This window comes from Hyla sarda, chromosome 9, assembly GCF_029499605.1.
Source record: "Hyla sarda isolate aHylSar1 chromosome 9, aHylSar1.hap1, whole genome shotgun sequence".
Taxonomy (NCBI): domain Eukaryota; kingdom Metazoa; phylum Chordata; class Amphibia; order Anura; family Hylidae; genus Hyla; species Hyla sarda.
Window position 1 is genome coordinate 46121825 of NC_079197.1, and position 22719 is coordinate 46144543.

Below are 22719 nucleotides of genomic sequence, written 5' to 3' on the forward strand. Positions count from 1 at the left end.
AGCGACCTGGGTGCCGCCTGCCGCAGCAAGTCCATCCCGCTTTGAGGCGGGCTCTGGTGAAAAGCAGCGGCACCTTAGACTCCGCTCACTGGTACGGTCCGAGTCATCTGCCACACAGGTCCAGCGGATCCACATCCACCGGGGGCTCCTGTCTTCTGAAACGTGAGTGTTACAGGGAGTTGTAGCAGTGTGCCTCCAGCTGTTGCAAAACGACAACTCTCAGCATGCCCTTCGACTGTCAATGCATGCTGATTGTTGCACCCACGCACCTTGGCCAACTTGAGCAGTTTGTGAACAGCGGATCCGCAGTTGCAACACGCCGTTGGAATACAAAACATCCTCAAATAACAACCCACCAGTGCCCGCCTTGGAAGCCAGCACCAGCTCCCCAACTCGCAAAGCCCCAAAAAACGCCACACAAAATACAGCCGAGTATAATGCTGCCTCAAAGGCCAAGGCATAACAACTGGCCATAGCCTGAAGAAGCGAAAATAACAATGGGTATGACACCGGCCTGTGCTGTTCTCTCCGAACATGCGTTCGCTGCCTGCCCTTTAACGACTGCTGAATCAGGAAACACTTTGGGACATCCTCCCAACCCATTAACTTAAAATGGAAACTGACACCCGACAGCCGACGCCATGCCACCAACGCAGATACATTAGCAGAGCGCAGGGACAATATGTAAACCACCGTAACCACCAACTGCTCCTCCATACTCACCGCCACATTGCGCCCAGTAACCAACGCACACCACTCATCCCACACCTTACCATGCCCGGACCATGTGGATGCTGCCACCGAAAATTCAATCAGTGGCATCTTCCGTCACTAAGCCCCATACCAACGGCGGGTAGGGTAAGCCCTCCAACTCTGCAGCTGGGCACAGTCTCCGAAATTCCTGAAACTGAAAATGGGAGAGAGAGTCAGCAATAGCATTGTCAACCCCCGGCACGTGCCGAGCCCTGAACGAAATATTAAATTCTAGGCATCTCAGGACCAGGTGCCGCAGGAGGGACAGCACAGGAAGGGAAAAGGAAGATAAACCATTAACGCAGTGCACACACTCGCATTGTCAGTCCAAAAACAAACGCGTTGGTTCACAAAGCGGCAACCCCAAATCTCAAGTGCCACCATGATAGGAAACAATTCCAACAAGGTCAAGTTCCGGCACCAACCATGCTCCTGCCACTCCAGAGGCCACGCCTACGCACACCACTCACCAGCAAAAAACACCCCAAAACCAGCAGACCCAGCCGCATCCATAAACAGCTGAAGCTCTACATTGCAAACCTCCACAGACTGCCAATCGGTGCGTCCATTGTATTTCCGAAGAAACTCCCACCACACCAACAGATAAGAGAGCATACACCTTGTAATGCAGATACGATGGCCCGGGTGGGAAGCGTCCTTTGTGGCCAAAGAAAGCCGTCTAGAGAACACTCGACCCATCGGCATCACCCGACAGGCAAAAACCAGATGATCCAACAAAACCTGCATCTGGCAAAGCGTAACCTTGCGCACCTCACAAAAACTCTCTACCCACTGTAACAAACGTTCCAACTTGTCAGACGGCAACCGGAAAACCATGTTAACTGAATCAATCTCCACACCCAAAAAAGACATAACCGTGGCAGGATCGTCAGTCTTTTCGGCTGTCAAAGGAACACTAAAACGTTGCATCAGATAATTAAACGAGTTCAACGAAAACCTACACCTAGAGGAACCTGCAGGGGCCACAAACAAAAATCATCCATAGAAGAACCGCCCACTCCAAAAACGTACTGAACAATTCGAGGTAGTGGCACAATATAGAACAACCCATAGGCAAACACACATCATAGTAAAACTCACCATCCAGACAACACCCCAACAGGTGGTAACATTCCGAAATGCCGACTCAATATCGGACTTAGCCATCAACGCAGAGGCCCCTGCACCCTGAACCAACGCCACCGCACGGTCGAAAGACACATAAGAAACGGAAGCATCCTCTTTAGGAATGCTGTCATTAACCGATAAACCTTTTGGATAGGAAAGGTGGTGAATGAGCCGAAACTTACCAGCCTCCTTCTTCAGGACCACACCAAGAGGGGAGACCCTCAGGTTGGAAAAAGGAGGGGAAACAAATGGGCCCATAAAACGACCCAAGGCAACTTGCTTACCAATTTTATCCCTTAACACTTCAGGATGCTCCCTGGCAGATTTCAAATTTCCCGGGTACTCCTCAACCACCGACCCCAACACAAAAGGAATGAAAAAACCAAACATAAAACCGTCCCGCAACACCCTCACCCCTTCCCTATTGGGGTACAGATCTAACCACTGGCCCATTGCGGCCACGTTCACTGGCGTATTTCCCTTCAGTCGGGACCGAAGGCTGACCTGGCTGCTTCGTGGCCTGTGGACAACGCCCTGCCACGTGTCCACCTCCACAGGACAAACACTCGTGCTTGTACTTGCACAAGCTGAGGAACCGACGGTGCCCCTCATTGTATAGCCAACAAGCGCCGGGTCGACGCACGGCCACTTATCCCGCAGCCCCGGACTGACCAGCAGCCCCGGGCTGAAAGGATGCCCCTTTTTGAGCCATCATAAAGCGCAACCACATGTCAGTTGCCTTGACTCCCCAACCCACCTCCGACATCAATGCCAGCTGGTGGCGAAATTCCTCATCATAACGCCACCAGGCCATACCCCCATGAGCCTTATAGGTGTGGTGTCCCGGTACCGCGTCTTATACGGTACCTATGTATGTGTGGGTCCCCATAGCCAGAGTCCCTAGGAAGTAGGGATCCCTGTTGTGTAGCCTACCCCTTGTCACCTATTCCAACTAATAGTTCAGTAATTTATGTAAGGTTGATGTAAATATGGAAATATATATGTAAATAAATAGTTAATTACCTGTACCATAGCGTTGCAGGACCTGCGGGTAAACTCTATGGTATTCTGCTTAAGGACCTTTGGAGGCCCTGTGACGTATGCAATCCCATTACTCTGTGTAATGGTGAATGACAGATGTTCGGACCAATCGGATTCACCCTGCCCATATAAGGGAGCGGCGGCCATGTTTTCTCTCTCTTGTTCCTGGGCTGTCAAATGAGAAGGAACTGTGGAGCAACTATCGCAGTAAGTTAGGCCCTAGCCTTGCGGCAACGGCTGAGTAATTCAGAATAGAGAATGTATCAATCCCCAGACACTCTGCAGCCTCACCGGACCTAATATAACCCCTAAATCCGGACGGATCTGCAAATATCTACCCTAAATTCAGAGACTTTCTAAATAGCTCAAGGTCCACAACAACTGTCAGTCACTGAGTGATATAAGGACTATTTGCATGAGACTGTTACTGTGCCTTGGATGTATCGCAAGCACTTAAGTAAAGTTGTTCAAGTTCAAGTTCAATCTCCTTGTGGACCTTCAGTCATTTCATGCACCTATGGTTACTGGTAAGGACGGCGATAGGCTGGAGCATTACCTCAGCATACCAGCCCTCAGCCTGGCGTCACAAACTATAGGGTTAACATTAACCCATCATATACCGATACCATACCACCACTACCATACACCCCCCAAGGGCTACCACATAGGCGTTGTACACCGAATCCATATAAACGAAATGCAGCCCATGACAGCTTCCTTGTGAACACCTGCCCTTACAGGGGACACCTTCCTAACCGGGGCCTAAGAGCCAGGCTGCTGCCCCTCCAATCTAGCAAGAATGGCCTTAAGAGTGGGCAACAACTTAGCCGCACCACCCGCATTACCCAAAACCCCAGCAACATTAAATTCACCGGTCTGCGCAGGAACACCCGCAGAAGATGTTGAGGGTCCACCAGAGGATGTCGTAGGAACCGGCTCCACCTCCTCCGCTGGCGCAAGAACCGCAACCGCGCAGGGCGACCGCCCAGCTCGTCTGCGAGACCTCCTATCCGGGCTGGCGGGGCTCCAGGAACTCTCCCCCGAGGATGAAGGAGACCACCAGCGGGAGGACTGGGACCTATCCCTGCTCTTGGACTCCCGGCGGTAACGTCTACGGTACCTCCTGGAAGACCCAGCGGTCCTACTCCGCCTAGAACGGCAAGAACCCCGGGAGGACAATCTAGATTTGCACGGGAATGCCGCACAGACCTAGAAGCTACACGGTCACACGGTAGCTGCATGCTATCATTAAACAGTAGGGGGGTCTGGGGAGGGGGGGAGGCAGGACCATGCTATAACTTATTTTAGTTTTTTCGTATATAGTGATGTATGAGGGTAATTTTCTGCGCCATGATCTGTAGTTTTTATTGGTACTATATGCTGTGGGTCCTGGCTGTTCATAGCATTCAGGACCAATCGGGTATGAAGCATGCTCTTGCGCACTCTTCATATAATGGGAGCAGTAAAGGTACGCCTGATTTCTTTAAGATGTTAATCCACAATGGGGGGGAACGTATCTAAACCATATAGGGGGAAACAGTGGGGGCCCTCCTTCTGATAAGATATGGTGCTTCCCCCATATGAATTTGAATTTTTTTTGCGTAAAAAAGTTGCACGTACTTGCGCACATGCAACTTCTCTATACATGCTGCGGCTTTTTGATTTTTGCTTATTCCAAAGCACATTTCTGAAATCTGCTCACATACTAATTTTTTTTTTCTTACTTTGCAGTGGTCATGTATTTATCAAATGCGATAGTCGCTTTTTATGAAGAAAAAAAGTAGCATTTCCATTTAAAAGTTGCATATGTATTCCAGGTCCAACCTGGCTTACAGAAAGTGCATATGTACGCAGAAAATGACATTAACACCCACTTTAACTACTGTTCTTGTTCTGCATCATGAAACAAAGCTACTACATTAATGTTAATTATAGAAAAAAATATAACTCAATTAATTTAAGGTTGAAAATACACACTGCACACCTTGTTAATTTTAGGACATGTACATTCTGGCATACCCACTAAATTTTAAAATGAATGTTGTGTTAAAATAGAATAAGGCACAAAATGCTTGTGTAAGAATTTTTACAGACTACGTAAATGACCCATATGTGGCACTAAGAATTTTCCTTTAAAAAAAGAAACATCCATAGTAATACAGCTTCATGCACATTTTGGGGTGGGTAATGTACCGAGCCATTTTTTTTTTAATTTTTTGTGTCTTCACTATTGTTTATGATGGTGCTGTCTTCCTTCCTGACGTAAACTCCGGCCTCAGCGCAGCGACGCAAGACTCCGTCCACGAACGTCACAAAATGCAGGCTTAAAATTAAACAAAAAAGCCTCCAGAGTATGGATATTCATGGTGCGGCATAGTATGTTTTTAATATTTTTTAATTTCTGAGGAGGGTGGATGGGTTGTTGAGGGATAGTTGAAGTGGAGCTATTTAGTACCAGGTCGACCAGTCAGGGTGTCACCCCATGTGGTACGCCCTCCCCCCCTCCCCGTCACTCTAAGGAACATAAGGAAAAACTTTTCTGCTCTAAAAAAATGCTTTTGCAAACGGGTTTTGCTTAGGTGTGATCTATTTATGAAGGTCGCGCGATTATTTGATAAATAGGTCGCATGTAAGCAAAAGTAAGTAAAAAAAAAATTGTCATATAAAAGCCATACAATTGAAAAGAATAATAAATCTCCTTCATATTTATTTAGTGATCCCTCAACTTACAATGGCCTCAACATACAATAGTTTTAACATACAATGGTCTTTTCTGGACCATTGTAACTTAAAACCAGACACAACATACAATGCTACGGACAGTCCAGATCTGTGAAACGTGTCAATGGCTGGAAGAATCGACCAATCAGAATGGGCATTTTACTGGTAAAACACCTGTATTACTAGAGTGCATGCACTGACTGGTGTCTGGTAGCGCCTCCTACAGTACAGGGAGGTTTTACATTTCTGTACTCTTCACCTGTATTGCTGAAGTGTATGCACTGACTGGTGTCTAGTAGCGCCCCCTACAGTACAGGGAGGAATTAAATGTTCTTTCCTACTCTTTACCTGTGCCAGGATTAGCTGCTCCTTTGGACACCAGGTGGGGGCAGCTCCATTTGACTTTTTTAGGACATTGCGTGTACTGTACAAGACCCTGAAGAAGCTCCTGTCCTCTACATAGACAGTGATTTACAGCTCCCAGCAGCTCTCTCTTACTCTTATATGTAAGGACTTGCTTTATCTATATTAGTTATCTACTTATTTTTCTTTCATCGTCATTTTTCCTATTTTTGGATGACATTTTGGGGGCTTCAGACCCAATTACCAGGTTCTATAGAGTTATGGTTTCAACATACAATGGTCATCCTGGAACCAATTAATATTGTAACTTGAGGGACCACTGTATAGTATTAAGAGTCACACATTGTTGATAAGAATGTGTATTATTCTATTATCCTAATGTACGCAGGCTACAGCATATGTGGGCTATAATCCATATAGGAAGGCACAGTATCTAATCCTTTATGGTGTATTCACACATACAGTTTCCTGCACAGGATTTGATGCGCAGGATTTTCTGCTACACATTTCAATGTAAACTAAATGACTGAATACAGCTTCAAATCCTGCGCAGGATACTGTACGTGTGAGTAGACCCCTAAAGGGAATCTGTCATCAGTATCACCTGCACCAACCTGTTAGTATAGTAGGCTTGTAGTGCAGGTAAAACTGATTAAAATGATACTTACCAGGGGCCGATTATTCGATTATATAAAAAAAAAAAAAATTTATTTGGAGGGTGGGGGTGCTGGAAATAGAAACTAGGTTCTCCTCTGTATAAAAATAACGATGCACAATGCACACACAATGCATACATCCTGAAGGTGCAAGAATTTTCACAAAGTATGCATGCAGTTTTAAAATTACAACTGAAAACAGATGATCATGCACATGAATGAGGGGAAGGGAGTAAGCTGCTGCCAGACACATTTACATTTGGCAGCAACTTATCTCCCTTGAGAACAGAAGAATTGGGCATTTTGATATGAAGCTGTCTAAGTTTTATTTATTTATCTATCCTTTATTTATTTATCCTTTCTTAAAATTTATAGAGAAGTGTTGACTACCAGAGAGCTAGATCATGATCCCCAGGATAGCCCCCAGTGGGCTGCATTAGATACACCTACACAACAGATCCAGAGCAGGTAAGGTTCCGACCAAATTCAGAATATGACTTCAAATGTTAGGCCAGGGTCAGAATATGGATTATCCAAGATCAAGCAGAATCAGGTGAGCCAATTCAGGGGGAGTCAAGGCATTGGGATGTCATGGCTCCCTACAGACCAAAATGTCATTCACTTGGCTGGAGAATTATACCAGTACATGTATAAGCACTGTAGCGCCGAGCGCTTCGGGTCCCGCGGCTTCCCCGGAGCGCTCACGGCGTTATTGTAACAGTAGCGCGCCGGTCTCTGTCTATGACCGCGAGCGCTGCTGTGTTCATGCCGGCGGGGACGCGATCCGTGTGGCGGGTCAGACCCGTTCACGGATCGCGCCCCGTTCTACTCACTCTCCTCCTCCTCCTGTGGCTATCTCGTCCCAACGTGCGCGGCCCCGCTCCCTAGGGCGCGCACGCGCCGATGTTCTAAGATTTAAGGGGCTAGCGCACCGCTAATTGGTGCCTGGCCCAATTAGTTCTGTCACCTCCCTACTCATAAATACTCACTTCCCCTTCCCTTCCTTGCCGGATCTTGTTGCCTTGTGCCCTGAGAAAGCGTTATAGTGTGTTCCCAAGCCTGTGTACCCAGACCTTCTGCTGTTGCCCCTGACTACGAACCTCGCTGCCTGCCCTGACCTTCTGCTACGTCTGACCTTGCCTCTGTCTAGTCCTTGTGTACCGCACCAGTCTCAGCTGCCTGAGAGGTCGAGTCACTACTGGGGAACACGACCTGGTAGTTACCGCCGCAGCAAGTCCATCCCGCTTTGCGACGGGCTCTGGTGAACACCAATAACTGCTTAGAACCGCTTCCCCAGTATGACCCGCGTACAGGTACAGAGGATCCACCTCCAGCCGCTAGTCCGGACAGTAGATCCGGCTATGGATCCCGCTCAGTTACCGCTGCCAAGCCTCGCTGACCTCACCTCCGTGGTCGCCCAGCAGTCCCAACAGATTTCCCAACAAGGACAACAGCTGTCGCAGTTGACGGCTATGATTCAACAGCTTCTGCCTCCACAGCCTCAACCATCTCCTCCGACAGCTCCTGCATCCCCTCCTCTCCGAGCTGCCACTACCACTGCTAGAGTCCGCTTGTCTCTCCCGGATAAGTTTGACGGGGACTCTAAGAAGTGCCGGGGATTCCTGTCCCAATGTTCCCTGCACCTGGAGATGTTGTCGGACCATTTCCCCACGGAACGGTCTAAGGTGGCGTTCGTGATCAGCTTACTATCTGGGAAGGCCTTGGCCTGGGCCACGCCGCTCTGGGACTGCAACGATCCTGCCACTGCCTCCGTCCTGTCCTTCTTCTTTTCTGAAGTCTGCAGTGTCTTTGAGGAACCTGCCCCTGCCTCATCCGGGGAAACAGCCTTGCTGAGCCTTGTCCAAGGAGATTCTACAGTGGGCGAATATGCCATACAATTCCGTACTTTGGCCTCTGAGTTGGCCTGGAACAATGAGGCTCTCTGCGCAACCTTTAAAAAAGGTTTATCCAGCCACATTATGGATTGTCTGGCCGCACGAGAGATACCCTCCACTCTGACTGAACTAATCCACTTGGCTACCTGCATTGATTTGCGATACATTGAAAGATGTCAGGAGCTCCGCCAGGAGAAAGATCTTGTTCGCACCAGGCGATACCCACACCTGGCTCCTCTCTTCCAGCTTCCTTTGCAGCCTGTTACTGTGCCTCCCGCTGAGGAGGCCATGCAAGTGGACCGGTCTCTCCTGACTCAGCAAGAGAGAACTTGCCGGAGGAACGAGAACTTATGCTTATACTGTGCTAGCTCTGAGCATTTCCTAAAGGACTGTCCTCTTCGTCCTCAGCGTCCGGGAAACGCTCGCACCTAGTGACCGTGGGAGAGGCGTCACTGGGTGTAAATTCTTCCTCTCCATGCCTGACTATTCCAGTGCGGATTTCTCCAGCCGCTACAGACTCCTTCTCTGCGGAGGCTTTCTTGGACTTAGCAGGATACTTCATTAAAGCCTCCTTCATCAACCGGTTTAACATCCCTGTTATCCGTCTTGTTAAACCCTTCTTCATTTCTTCGGTTAACAGAGAAAAACTGTGCTACCGCACAGAACCCGTGCACATGACCGTGGGGGTTCTGAATCAAGAAACTATAGAATTTTTTGTTTTGCCAAACTGCACCTCTGACATCCTTCTAGGCTTACCCTGGCTCCAGCAACACTCTCCTACCCTCGACTAGACCACTGGGGACATTAAATCCTGGGGCTCTTCCTGCCACACACGCTGCCTTAAGTCGGTACCTACTAGCCAAGTCTCCATCGCTTCTCCATTGTTCAGCCTTCCTAAGTCCTATCAGGACTTTTCTGACGTCTTTTGCAAGAAACAGGCAGAGACCTTACCACCACATAGGCCCTACGATTGTCCTATTGATTTGCTCCCTGGTACCACACCGCCCCATGGCAGGATTTACCCTCTCTCCGCTCCTGAAACTAAGGCCATGATGGAGTATATTCAGGAGAATCTCAAGAAAGGTTTCCTCAGGAAGTCTTCTTCCCGCGCCGGAGCAGGATTCTTCTTTGTTGCCAAGAAGGACGGGTCACTACGCCCTTGCATTGACTACCTCGGTCTCAATAAAATCACTGTAAAGAACCGCTACCCTCTACCTCTCATCTCGGAACTCTTTTACCATCTGCGCGGAGCTAAGATTTTTACTAAGCTTGACCTCAGGGGCGCATGCAACCTCACCAGAATTCGTGAAGGAGATGAGTGGAAAACCGCTTTTAACACCGGAGATGGTCACTTCGAATACCTCGTCATGCCGTTTGGACTCTATCTTGATGACATACTAATCTTCTCCTCCAACTTAGAGGAACATCGCCCCATGTTCGACAAGTGCTCCAGTGCCTCTGTGTTAACCATCTCTACGCCAAAATTGAAAAATGCCTCTTTGAACGTACCTGTCTTCCTTTCCTGGGACACCTGGTCTCGGGACAAGGTCTTCAAATGGACCCCGACAAGCTCTCCGCGGTCTTGGATTGGCCACGCCCCTCGGGACTTCGCTCTATCCAGCGCTTCCTCGGATTCGCTAATTACTACCGTCAGTTCATCCCCCACTTCTCCACTATCGTGGCTCCCATTGTGACACTGACAAAGAAAGATACGAATCCGAGATCCTGGCCTCTCCAAGCGGAAGAAGCTTTTACTCGCCTTAAGGCCGCCTTCGCCTCCGCTCCCGTCTTGACTAGGCCCGATCCCCTGAAACCATTCTTCCTTGAGGCAGATGCTTCTTCGGTAGGAGCCGGGGCGGTGCTTCTTCAAAAAACCGCTAAAGGAAAAAACGTCACATGCAGTTTTTTTTCTAAAACGTTTTCTCCTCCTGAAAGGAACTACGCTATTGGTGACCGTGAATTGTTGGCCATTAAGTTGGCCCTAGAGGAGTGGAGACATCTCCTGGAAGGATCTCTTCACCCTATCACCATCTACACTGACCACAAAAATCTGTCCTACCTACAGTCCGCCCAGCACTTAAATCCTCGCCAGGCCAGGTGGTCGTTGTTCTTTGCCCGCTTCAATTTCCAGATCCATTTTCGTCCTGCTGACAAGAATGTCAGGGCGGAAGCCCTATCACGTTCCACTGATGCCACAGAAGCTGAAGTCTCTCCTCAACACATCATCCCTCCTGAGTGTCTGATCTCTGCTGCTCCTGCTTCTCTGGTGCCTGTTCCTCCAGGAAAAACTTTTGTCCCTCCACATTTTCGCCTCCGGACTCTCAAATGGGGTCATTCCTCCCACTTGGCAGGTCACGCTTAAATAAAAAAATCCATTCAGTTGATTGCCAGACACTATTGGTGGCCTGCCTTTGAAAAAGATGTGACTGAGTTTGTACAGTCCTGTACTGTCTGTTCACGGAGACCTAAGGGTGGGGGTGGGGGGTATTGTAATGCCGAGCACACCGGGTCCCGCGGCTTCCCCGGAGAGCTCGTGGCGTTATTGTAACAGCAGCGCTCCGGTCTCTGACCGCGAGCGCTGCTGTGTTCATGCTGACGGGGACGCGATCCGTGTGGCGGGTCAGACCCGTTCCCGGATCGCGCCCCTTTCTACTCACCCTCCTCCTGTGGCTGTCTAATCCCGGCGCGCGGCCCCTCTCCCTAGGGCGCGCGCCGATGTTCTAAGATTTAAAGGGCCAGCGCACTGCTAATTGGTGCCTGGCCAAATTAGTTCTATCACCTCCCTACTCATAATTACTCACTTCCCCTTCCCTTCCTTGCCGGATCTTGTTGCCTTGTGCCCTGACAAAGCGTTATAGTGTGTTCCCAAGCCTGTGTACCCAGACCTTCTGCTGTTGCCCCTGACTATGAACCTCGCTGCCTGCCCTGACCTTCTGCTACGTCTGACCTTGCCTCTGTCTAGTCCTTGTGTACCACGCCAGTCTCAGCTGTCTGAGAGGTCGAGTCGCTACTGGGGAACACAACCTGGTAGCTACTGCCGCAGCAAGTCCATCCTGTTTTGTGGCGGGCTCTGGTGAACACTGGTAACTGCTTAGAACCGATTCCCCAGTACGACCCGCATCATCGCCTCTCAGGTACAGAGGATCCACCTCCAGCCGTTAGTCCGGACCCTGACAAGCACAAAGCACCTTACAGTAAAAAAACTGTTCTGAATAAGACAATTCCAGCTCCTAAAGGTGCACACTTGTTCCGGTGAGTAAATTTCAGCTTTGAGCCTTCTAGTTCACATAATTCAGAGAATAAGCCTGGAGAGAACTAAATCACACCTAAGTTCTGGGGCCCAAAACTTTGCCTAATCAAGCATATGAAAATAGTTGTTCCTGAATTTGAATAAAGCAAGAGTTATTATAATACAGACAGGAAAATGGCTTAAAGGGGTACTCCGTTGGAAACATCTTATCCCCTATCCAAAGGATAGGGGATAAGATGTTGGATCTCGAGGTTCCTGCCGCTGGGGAACCCCTCGATCTCTGGGCCAGCAGCAGCGGCGTCCAGAACACAGAAGCCTGCAGCTTCCGCATTCGTGACATCACACCACGCCTCCTTCCATAGACGTCAATGGAGGGGGCATGGCGGCTTGCATCGGCAGTCATCGGGTACGGAGCTGAGTTCTCTCCGTGCAATGAATGACAAGGGTGCTGTGCCGGAAATCGTGGAGGTCTACAGCGGCAGGACCCCTGCAATCTACCATCTTATCTCCTATCCTCTGGATAGGGGATAAGATGTTTCCAGTCGAGTACCCCTTTAAAGTTATTTCAAGTGACTTTTCAGAATAAGCTGTCATGAGGTTGTATTTCTGATCATTGACGTTGACATAGACTCCCTTTTCCACCAATTGTCTCCTCTGCAGACTTGCTCTCTAAAATTTAGTTCTCCATAAGTTCATCTCTTACAACACCTCCTCCATAGACTTCTGCAGCATGTAACTGAACCCTTAGTGAGTTGATAATCCATCTTGTCTCTTTTCGAAGGAGTTCAGCAGTGAATTGAGGGTAAAAAATCAGGCAGAGGGAGAAGAAGTGAGTCATGAGTGCAGAAAGGGGCTGTTCTTATAATACTTATATGGTTTCTTACATCTGCTTGTTATGATTTAAAAAAAAACTATTGGAGACAGCATTAAAAGTTGGTGTTGGATCATATGAATACTGGCAACACTATACAGATAAATGATGAACTGCTTTCAGGAAATACTGGGTAAAAAAGGCCAAAAGATACTAATAATTTAGGCTGGAATTTTCTTCTAGCTACTTTACTACTTTCCCACAAATTTGTATCTACTACATAAGGGTTTTGTTTTGTTTTATTGTACCTTACTATGCAACTATTATATAAAGAAAAACACTCTTACGGTAGGGTCACACATAGCGTATATGCAGCGTATTTCATGCTGAGAGAAATCCGCCAGGCAGCGGGAGATACATTTTGCTTTGATCAGACAAACAGGGCTTCCCTGTCCCAGCCATGTGTGTGTAATAAGGTTTGGAAGCAGGCCCATGCGTCACAGTCACGTCGGCCTGCAAATCATACTGCGCATGCAGGACTGTGGCGGGAAAGCCCTGTATGTCCAATCATAGCACAATGCACAGTGTATTTCACGCTGCAGGAAAACGTCAGGCAGCAGGAAATACACTGTGCAAACCTTAATGAACACACAAGGCTGCGACGGGGAAGCCCTGTGGCGGTGATAGGACTCAGGACCCCAGGACAGGCAGGGGGAGAGAAGCGGGTGGCGGCGGCGGTCTCTGGCACCGCAAAAGCCGCTGCAGTTCATTGATTTAAAGAGCCCGCTTTAAATCAATGATCTGCAGCGGTGTCGCCGGGGGGATAAATAGCCATTAACTTATACCGGAATATCGGTATATGTTAGGTATCGGCCCTAAAATAACGATATCGGTCGATCCCTAGTCCTTATGGACACAGGATTCAATTAACTATTTTTTTTTTGGCAATTACTAATCCCTATTATGTTTTATTCTTTCTGTTTCTGCTTTAGTTTAGAACTTTTCCACATTTGTATTTTTTTCTCCAACAGTTTCTACAGATTTATTTGATCTTTTGTCTAATAATTACATTTTCATCATATAATTTGTTCTAACCTTTTCCATGATATTTTAAGAATTCACTGCTCTTGTCTGTTGCAGTTGTAGAAAAGGGTATGTTGCTACATTACAGGTGAGCTTGTTCTAGTCCCATCCTGTACCGATGTGTCTGCAGGAACATAGTTACGTAGTTACATGTCCTTTATAGTTCATACTTTGTCATATCAATTATATTTATTTTTAATGCTAGACTGTACAGTCAGCTCTGGAAGTATTTGGACAGTGATACATATTGAGATCACATATTGTCCAGTTTCTTTTTAGCCTGAGAAAATGGAGGGATTATTTAAAAATGTTTGTCATTCCTAAATAGTAAATGCAATATTAGATTTTTCAACCCCTTGAATAAAAGCTAAATATCTGCACTTCAATCACTTATTGATGCCTTAAATCTATTGTGATTGTGTACAGAGGCAAAATTATTTCAACTGTATCAATGTTAATGTCACGATTCAGACTGGCTGGAGGTGGATCCTCTGTGCCAGAGAGGGATTGGCGTGGACCGTGTTGGTAGACCGGTTCTAAGTTGCTACTGGTATTCACCAGAGCCCGCCGCAAAGCGGGATGGTCTTGCAGCGGCGGTAGCAACCAGGTCGTATCCACCAGCAACGGCTCAACCTCTCTGACTGCTGAAGATAAGCGCGGTACAAGGGAGTAGACAAGAGCAAGGTCGGACGTAGCAGAAGGTCAGGGCAGGCAGCAAGGATCATAGTCAGGGGCAACGGCAGGAGGTCTGGAACACAGGCTAGGAACACACAAGGGAACGCTTTCACTGGCACAATGGCAACAAGATCCGGCGAGGGAGTGCAGGGGAAGTGAGGTATAAGTAGGGAGTGCACAGGTGAGAATACTGATTAGGCCTGCTGCGCCAATCAGTGGCGCAGTGGCCCTTTAAATCGCAGAGACCCGGCGCGCGCGCGCCCTAAGGAGCGGGGCCGCGCGCGCCGGGACAACACAGACGGGGAACGGGTCAGGTACGGGAGCCGAGATGCGCATCGCGAGCGGGCGCGTCCCGCATCGCGAATCGCATCCCGGCTGGGAGTAATATCGCAGCGCACCCGGTCAGCAGGTCTGACCGGGGCGCTGCGAATGAGAGAACGCTGCGAGCGCTCCGGGGAGGAGCGGGGTCCCGGAGCGCTCGGCGTAACAGTACCCCCCCCCCCCTTGGGTCTCCCCCTCTTTTTGGAGCCTGAGAACCTGAGGATAAGACTTTTGTCCAGGATGTTGTCCTCAGGTTCCCAGGATCTCTCCTCTGGGCCGCAATTCTCCCAGTCAACCAAGAAGAATCTTTTACCTCTGACCGTCTTGGATGCTAGAATCTCCTTCACAGAAAAGACGTCAGAAGATCCGGAAACTGGAGTGGGAGAAACAACTTTGGGAGAGAAGCGGTTAAGGATGAGTGGTTTAAGGAGAGAGACATGGAAGGCATTGGGAATACGGAGAGAAGGAGGAAGAAGGAGTTTGTAAGAGACAGGGTTGATCTGGCACTTGATTTTGAAAGGACCAAGATAGCGTGGTCCCAGTTTATAACTGGGGACACGAAAGCGGACATATTTAGCGGAGAGCCATACCTTGTCTCCGGAAGCAAAAATGGGGGGAGTTCTTCTTTTTTTATCAGCAAATCTTTTCATCCGGGATGAAGCCTGTAAAAGAGAATTTTGGGTCTCTTTCCATATGGTGGAAAGATCACGAGTCACTTCATCCACAGCGGGCAAACGAGAGGGCAAGGGAGTAGGGAGGGGAGGAAGAGGGTGACGGCCGTACACCACGAAAAATGGGGATTTAGCAGAAGATTCGGAGACTCTGAAGTTGTATGAGAATTCGGCCCATGGTAGAAGATCTGCCCAGTCATCCTGGCGGGAGGAAACAAAATGCCGTAAATAGTCACCCAGGACCTGATTAACTCTTTCTACTTGCCCATTGGATTGGGGATGATAAGAAGAAGAGAAGTTTAATTTGATCTTGAGCTGTTTACAAAGGGCCCTCCAGAATTTAGACACGAATTGGACGCCTCTATCCGAGACGATATGCGTGGGCAAACCGTGAAGGCGAAAAATGTGTACAAAAAATTGCGCTGAAGGAAGACCAGGAAGAGGAATAAAATGTGCCATCTTGGAAAATCGATCAACGACCACCCAAACAACTGTGTTGCCACGGGATGAGGGCAAGTCCGTAATAAAGTCCATACCAATCTGTGACCAAGGCTGTTCAGGCACAGGCAGAGGATGAAGGAGACCAGCAGGCTTCTGGCGAGGAGTCTTATCCCGGGCACAGACAGTACAGGCCCGCACGAAATCAACAACATCAGTCTCCAGAGTCGGCCACCAATAAAAACGAGAGATGAGTTGCAAGGATTTTTTGATGCCCGCATGGCCTGCGAGGTGGGAGGAGTGTCCCCGTTTGAGAATCCCGAGACGCTGGCGTGGAGAAACGAAGGTCTTCCCTGGAGGAGTTTGCCTGATGGAAGCTGGAGAAGTGGAGATCAGACAGTCCGGAGGAATGATGTGTTGTGGAGAGACCTCTACTTCAGAGGCATCAGAAGAACGAGAGAGGGCATCGGCCCTAATGTTCTTGTCAGCAGGGCGAAAATGGATTTCAAAGTTAAAACGGGCAAAGAACAACGACCACCTAGCCTGGCGAGGGTTCAGTCGTTGGGCAGACTGGAGATAGGAGAGATTCTTGTGATCAGTGTATATGATAACTGGAAATTTTGATCCCTCCAGCAGGTGCCTCCATTCCTCAAGCGCCAATTTAATGGCCAGTAGTTCACGATCACCAATGGAGTAGTTTCTCTCCGCCGGAGAGAAGGTCCTAGAAAAAAACCCACAAGTAACAGCATGCCCGGAAGAATTTTTTTGTAGAAGGACAGCTCCAGCTCCCACAGAGGAGGCATCTACCTCCAATAGAAAGGGTTTAGATGGGTCAGGTCTGGAGAGCACGGGAGCAGAAGAAAAGGCAGACTTGAGATGTTTAAATGCGTCTTCCGCTTGGGGAGACCAGGACCTAGGATTGGCATTTTTCTTGGTTAAAGCCACGATAGGAGCCACAATAGTGGAGAAGTGTGGAATGAATTGTCTGTAATAATTGGCGAACCCCAAAAAACGTTGGATAGCACGGAGTCCGGAGGGGCGTGGCCAATCTAACACGGCAGATAGTTTATCTGGGTCCATTTGTAGTCCCTGACCAGAGACCAAGTATCCTAGGAAAGGAAGAGATTGACATTCAAAAAGACATTTCTCCATTTTGGCATAAAGTTGATTGTCCCGAAGTCTCTGAAGAACCATGCGGACATGCTGGCGGTGTTCTTCTAAGTTGGCAGAAAAAATCAGAATATCGTCCAGGTAAACCACAACACAGGTATATAGGAGATCACGAAAAATTTAATTAACAAAGTCTTGGAAGACGGCAGGGGCGTTGCACAGGCCAAAGGGCATGACCAGATACTCAAAGTGTCCATCTCTAGTGTTAAATGCAGTCTTCCATTTGTCCCCCTCCCTGATGCGGATGAGATTATAAGCACCTCTTAAGTCCAGTTTGGTAAAGATGTGGGCGCCTTGTAGGCGATCAAAGAGTTCCGAGATAAGAGGTAAGGGGTAGCGTTTTTTTACCGTGATTTTACTAAGTCCGCGGTAATCAATGCAAGGGCGTAGGAAGCCATCTTTTTTGGACACAAAAAAAAATCCAGCTCCGGCAGGAGAGGAGGACTTGCGGATAAACCCCTTTTTTAAATTCTCCTGGATGTACTCCGACATGGCTTGGGTCTCTGGAGCAGACAGAGGATAGATTCTGCCCCGGGGTGGAGTAGTACCCGGGAGGAGGTCAATAGGACAGTCATAAGGCCTGTGAGGAGGTAAAGTCTCTGCTTGCTTTTTGCAAAAAACATCAGCATAGTCCATATAAGCCTTAGGAAGACCGGATACCGGGGGAACCACAGGGTCCCTACAGGGAGTACTGGGAACCGGTTTAAGACAGTCCTTGTGACAAGAAGTACCCCAGTTCTTGATCTCTCCTGTGGACCAATCAAGGGTTGGGGAATGGCGTTGAAGCCACGGTAATCCAAGAAGAATTTCTGAAGTGCAGTTGGAGAGGACCAAAAATTCTATTTTTTCGTGATGGGGTCCGATGCACATTAGGAGAGGTTCCGTGCGGTACAGTCCAATCTTTCATTGTTAACAGAATTGATGTAGAGGGGTCTTGCGAGACTGGTCACCGGGATGTTGAACCTGTTGATGAGAGAGGCCAAAATAAAATTTCCTGCAGATCCGGAATCCAAGAAGGCCATAGCAGAGAAGGAGAAGGTAGAAGAAGATATCCGCACAGGCACAGTAAGGCGTGGAGAAGCAGAGTTCACATCAAGAGCTGTCTCATCTTTGTGCGGAGTCAGCGTACGTCTTTCCAGGCGGGGAGGACGGATAGGACAATCCTTCAAGAAATGTTCGGTACCGGCACAGTACAGGCAAAGATTCTCCATGCGGCGTCGTGTCCTCTCTTGAGGTGTCAAGCGAGACCGGTCAACTTGCATAGCCTCCACGGCGGAAGGCACAGGAACGGATTGCAGAGGACCAGAGGAGAGAGGAGCCGGGGAGAAAAACCGCCTCGTGCGAACAAAGTCCATATCCTGGCGGAGCTCCTGACGCCTTTCGGAAAAACGCATGTCAATGCGGGTGGCAAGATGAATAAGTTCATGCAGGTTAGCAGGAATTTCTCGTGCGGCCAGCACATCTTTAATGTTACTGGATAGGCCTTTTTTAAAGGTCGCGCAGAGGGCCTCGTTATTCCAGGATAATTCGGAGGCAAGAGTACGGAATTGGATGGCGTACTCGCCAACAGAAGAATTATCCTGGACCAGGTTCAGCAGGGCAGTCTCAGCAGAAGAGGCTCGGGCAGGTTCCTCAAAGACACTTCAAATCTACGTGAAGAAGGAGTGTACAAAGGCAGTGACAGGGTCATTGCGGTCCCAGAGCGGTGTGGCCCATGACAGAGCTTTCCCAGACAGAAGGCTGACTACGAAAGCCACCTTAGACCTTTCAGTAGGAAACTGGTCCGACATCATCTCCAAGTGCAGGGAACATTGCGAAAGAAAGCCACGGCAAAACTTAGAGTCCCCATCAAATTTATCCGGCAAGGATAATGAAAGGCTGGACGCGACCACTCGCTGCGGAGGAGGTGCAGGAGCTGGCGGAGGAGAAGGTTGCTGGAGCTGTGGTAATAGTTGCTGTAGCATCACGGTCAGTTGAGACAGCTGGTGGCCTTGTTGCGCTATCTGTTGCGACTGCTGGGCGACCACCGTGGTGAGGTCGGCGACAACTGGCAGCGGGACTTCAGCGGGATCCATGGCCGGATCTACTGTCACGATTCGGCTGGCTGGAGGTGGATCCTCTGTGCCAGAGAGGGATTGGCGTGGACCATGTTGGTGGACCGGTTCTAAGTTGCTACTGGTATTCACCAGAGGCCGCCGCAAAGCGGGATGGTCTTGCAGCGGCGGTAGCAACCAGGTCGTATCCACCAGCAACAGCTCAACCTCTCTGACTGCTGAAGATAAGCGCGGTACAAGGGAGTAGACAAGAGCAAGGTCGGACGTAGCAGAAGGTCAGGGCAGGCAGCAAGGATCGTAGTCAGGGGCAATGGCAGGAGGTCTGGAACACAGGCTAGGAACACACAAGGGAACGCTTTCACTGGCACAATGGCAACAAGATCCGGCGAGGGAGTGCAGGGGAAGTGAGGTATAAGTAGGGAGTGCACAGGTGAGAATACTGATTAGGCCTGCTGCGCCAATCAGTGACGCAGCGGCCCTTTAAATCGCAGAGACCCGGCGCGCGCGCGCCCTAAGGAGCGGAGCCGCGCGCGCCGGGACAACACAGACGGGGAACGGGTCAGGTACGGGAGCCGAGATGCGCATCGCGAGTGGGCGCGTCCCGCATCGCGAATCGCATCCCGGCTGGGAGTAATATCGCAGCGCACCCGGTCAGCAGGTCTGACCGGGGCGCTGCGAATGAGAGAACGCTGCGAGCGCTCCGGGGAGGAGCGGGGACCCGGAGCGCTCGGCGTAACAGTGCTAATTTAAAGGGGTACTCCACCTCTAGACATCTTATCCACTATCCAAAGGATAAAGGATAAGATGTCTGATCGTGGGGGTCCCCAGATCTCTGCTGCAGCACTCCAGACATCTGATGCATGGAGGGAACTTCACTCCTGTGCCGGATGACTGGCAATACAGGGCGGAGGCTTGTGATGTCATGACCACGGCTCGCTCGTGACATTCCCCTCCCATAGACTTGCATTGAGGGGGTGTGGCCGTGAGCCTCCAGTGCTGCACCCGGCGCTCTAAACGAACGCCAGGTGCAGCTGGGAGATCGCGGAGGTCCTCAGCGGTGGGACACCCCTGATCAGACATCTTATCCCCTATCCTTTGGATAAGGAATAAGATGTCTAGGGGCGGAGTACCCCTTTAACTGTAAGGGCATGTCCACACTACGGTCTTCCTTTGACCCATTCACACTGCAGAATTTCATCATCGGAAAATATCACTGTGGAAACTCATCTGCCAAAAGAATGAACATGTTCCTCCGCCAGCAGAGTCTGTTTGTTTAAAGGGACAGTGGCACCATATTAGTCCTGTCACTTCCACTGCTAAAACACATACTTGTGTACTGTAAATGCGCTACAGATCCTTGGTGCACTGTACAGATACAGATCATTTGGAGCTCCAGTCTTTATGAGAAACATTATGGATATAACTTTGGAACACTGTTTTCCCCTTGTGATCAAGAATAAGGTAGAAGCCCATTAGGCATAAACCATTCTGCCATAAGTTTCCCTTCTGATTCCAAGTGGTGATCAGACAGAATTAATTAACCTACCGTTTTTTCCTCCAGAAAAAGATAGTGCCCCCTTGTCCTTTGAAGGGATTTCACAAGGAACAGCATTTCACCATATTTTCTAGAAGGGCCGTTTATCTACTTACAGGTTAATCGTGTCTCCTCCTATATGTTTCTTCTCAAATATGTTTAATCCTTTTATTCTTTCTAGAGAAGTAAAATCAAAAGTCAATCTCCAGGGTATCCTTTCTATGAATGGTTCCAGAACTGAACAGCATATCCCAGACCTATGCTTAATAAAGCGGTAATATGACTTTCTAGGAGATATTTTAATGTCCATTATTACCAGATAAAGTTTTACACACACACTGTGGAATAATACCTTTAAACTTTGCCAAACCCCATTGTATAAAATGATCTCATTACTTTTTCACACCTCTACTTTACCACAAAGAGATCTATATTTTGTCTAAAAGAATACAACATGCCCAAGAGAATTTTCTCGTCTTCCCGCTATCCCTGAACAATGATTTCAGCTTTTATAGCCTATTTCTGTTCTATATTCTGGCCTTACCTTTTATTGAAAAGACAAATCCAGGTAATTGGATTTAACAGTAGGAACATGTGCTGGAAATTATGAACGATAATAAATTTAGTTACCATAAAACCATAAGATACCATAAACTTTAATACAGTATAATTGTGGTTAACATAACATTTCACAATTATACTAGAATCAGAATGAGGTATGTGTGAACAGTACTAAATCTCACACAAATATCAGAAGAGGTAATGTGTATGGTTAGAAATTCCCTTACATTTCCATTCCACCTTAGCCGATCAGTAGGCATGGCGGTTTAAGAAAAGACTGTGCCTGAAGGCAACATAGAAAGAATAGAACCTGTTGAATTTATAGGCAGGAAAACTATATTTAGTATGGGATTATCCAATGTGTAAAGGGAGCATTGGAATAATAATCATATATTTAATGGGTTATTTATTCTCTCTAACATACTAGTGCAGTATAGTTGAGTTCTTTTGAAAAGCCAAACCCAGTCCATATGCCCTATATCCAGGCATAAACCGATACTAATTCCCTCTTAAATGGATTATCTAGTAAAAGCATATTGACTGTCTATTCTCAGGACAGGCCATGAATACCTGATCAGTGGGATGCCAAAATATGGCACCCTCACCGATTAGCGGTTCGTCCATAGCCATGGCAATACAGAGCTGGATGCAGAAGGCTCCCTACATTGTGCGGTTAACGTGCCAGGTTGACTTACTTTCAACTGGATCCAAGCTGCAGTAGCCTGGCATGGCTACTGTGCAGAGCCTTCTCCTTTTTACATGCTTACTGTGTAGTGAAGAAGCCACGACTTTGCCAAACAGCTGATCGGCAGAGGTGCTTGGTACTGGGTTGTGGCCCAGTGGACCCCTGGCTACACCTCTTGGACTGAGTGAGACACAGAATAATTGTTATTTTTTAAAGAATAAAGACAAAATATAGCATAAAAAGGAATGATTGGTATGGGAACACTAAACATTACTAGGCTATGGGGGCGGTTGTGTGTGGTGAATGGATGTGAAAGATTCACTTTAAGATTGTGTGATAAGTTGCAAATATGCATGAGAAACCTGTCAAAATGGGATGCCCATGTATGTGCATGTACAGTTTAGGTAATGTGCCAATTCACTTTAATGGCCCAAGAATAGTCAGCTAGTGACTATGGTTTGGGTCATTTCCTGAATGTATGCAGTATGTGTATTTGCTCAGACTCAAAAGCGCAGAACACCATGCTCTTGAGTAAATACACATATACGCTCGGGAAATGACCTTGTAGAGGGCTTTAGAGTGCAATTTCAATAACTGCAGATGATACTAAGCTCTGAAAGGTAATCAGATGAATGGCAAATTAAGTTTAATGTGGAGAAATGTAAGGTTACGCACTTGGGTTGCAAGAACAAAATGTACAGTCATGTACTAAACAGTAAAATACTGACCAGGAGGCATCATCTACATTAACATCATCACCATCATCATCAACATTATTATCCACATCATCATCATCACAAAATTTAATAGAACTTAAAGGGGTACTCTGCTACGGTGGAATTTTTTTTTTTTAAACAAACAGTTTTGTAAATGAGCAAAGAAAAGATGTGATATTCGGCACTGCTCCTA

General features: G+C 48.1%; 1 long non-coding RNA gene across 1 annotated transcript; it reads left to right on the top strand.

The window, feature by feature from the left end:
- The first annotated feature begins 7031 nt into the window (after window positions 1-7031).
- Window positions 7032-20839, top strand: LOC130291423 (uncharacterized). The gene is made up of 3 exons (XR_008847931.1): window positions 7032-7130; window positions 13759-13789; window positions 20746-20839. It is a non-coding gene; the product is annotated as an uncharacterized LOC130291423 (long non-coding RNA).
- The last annotated feature ends 1880 nt before the right edge of the window (window positions 20840-22719 follow it).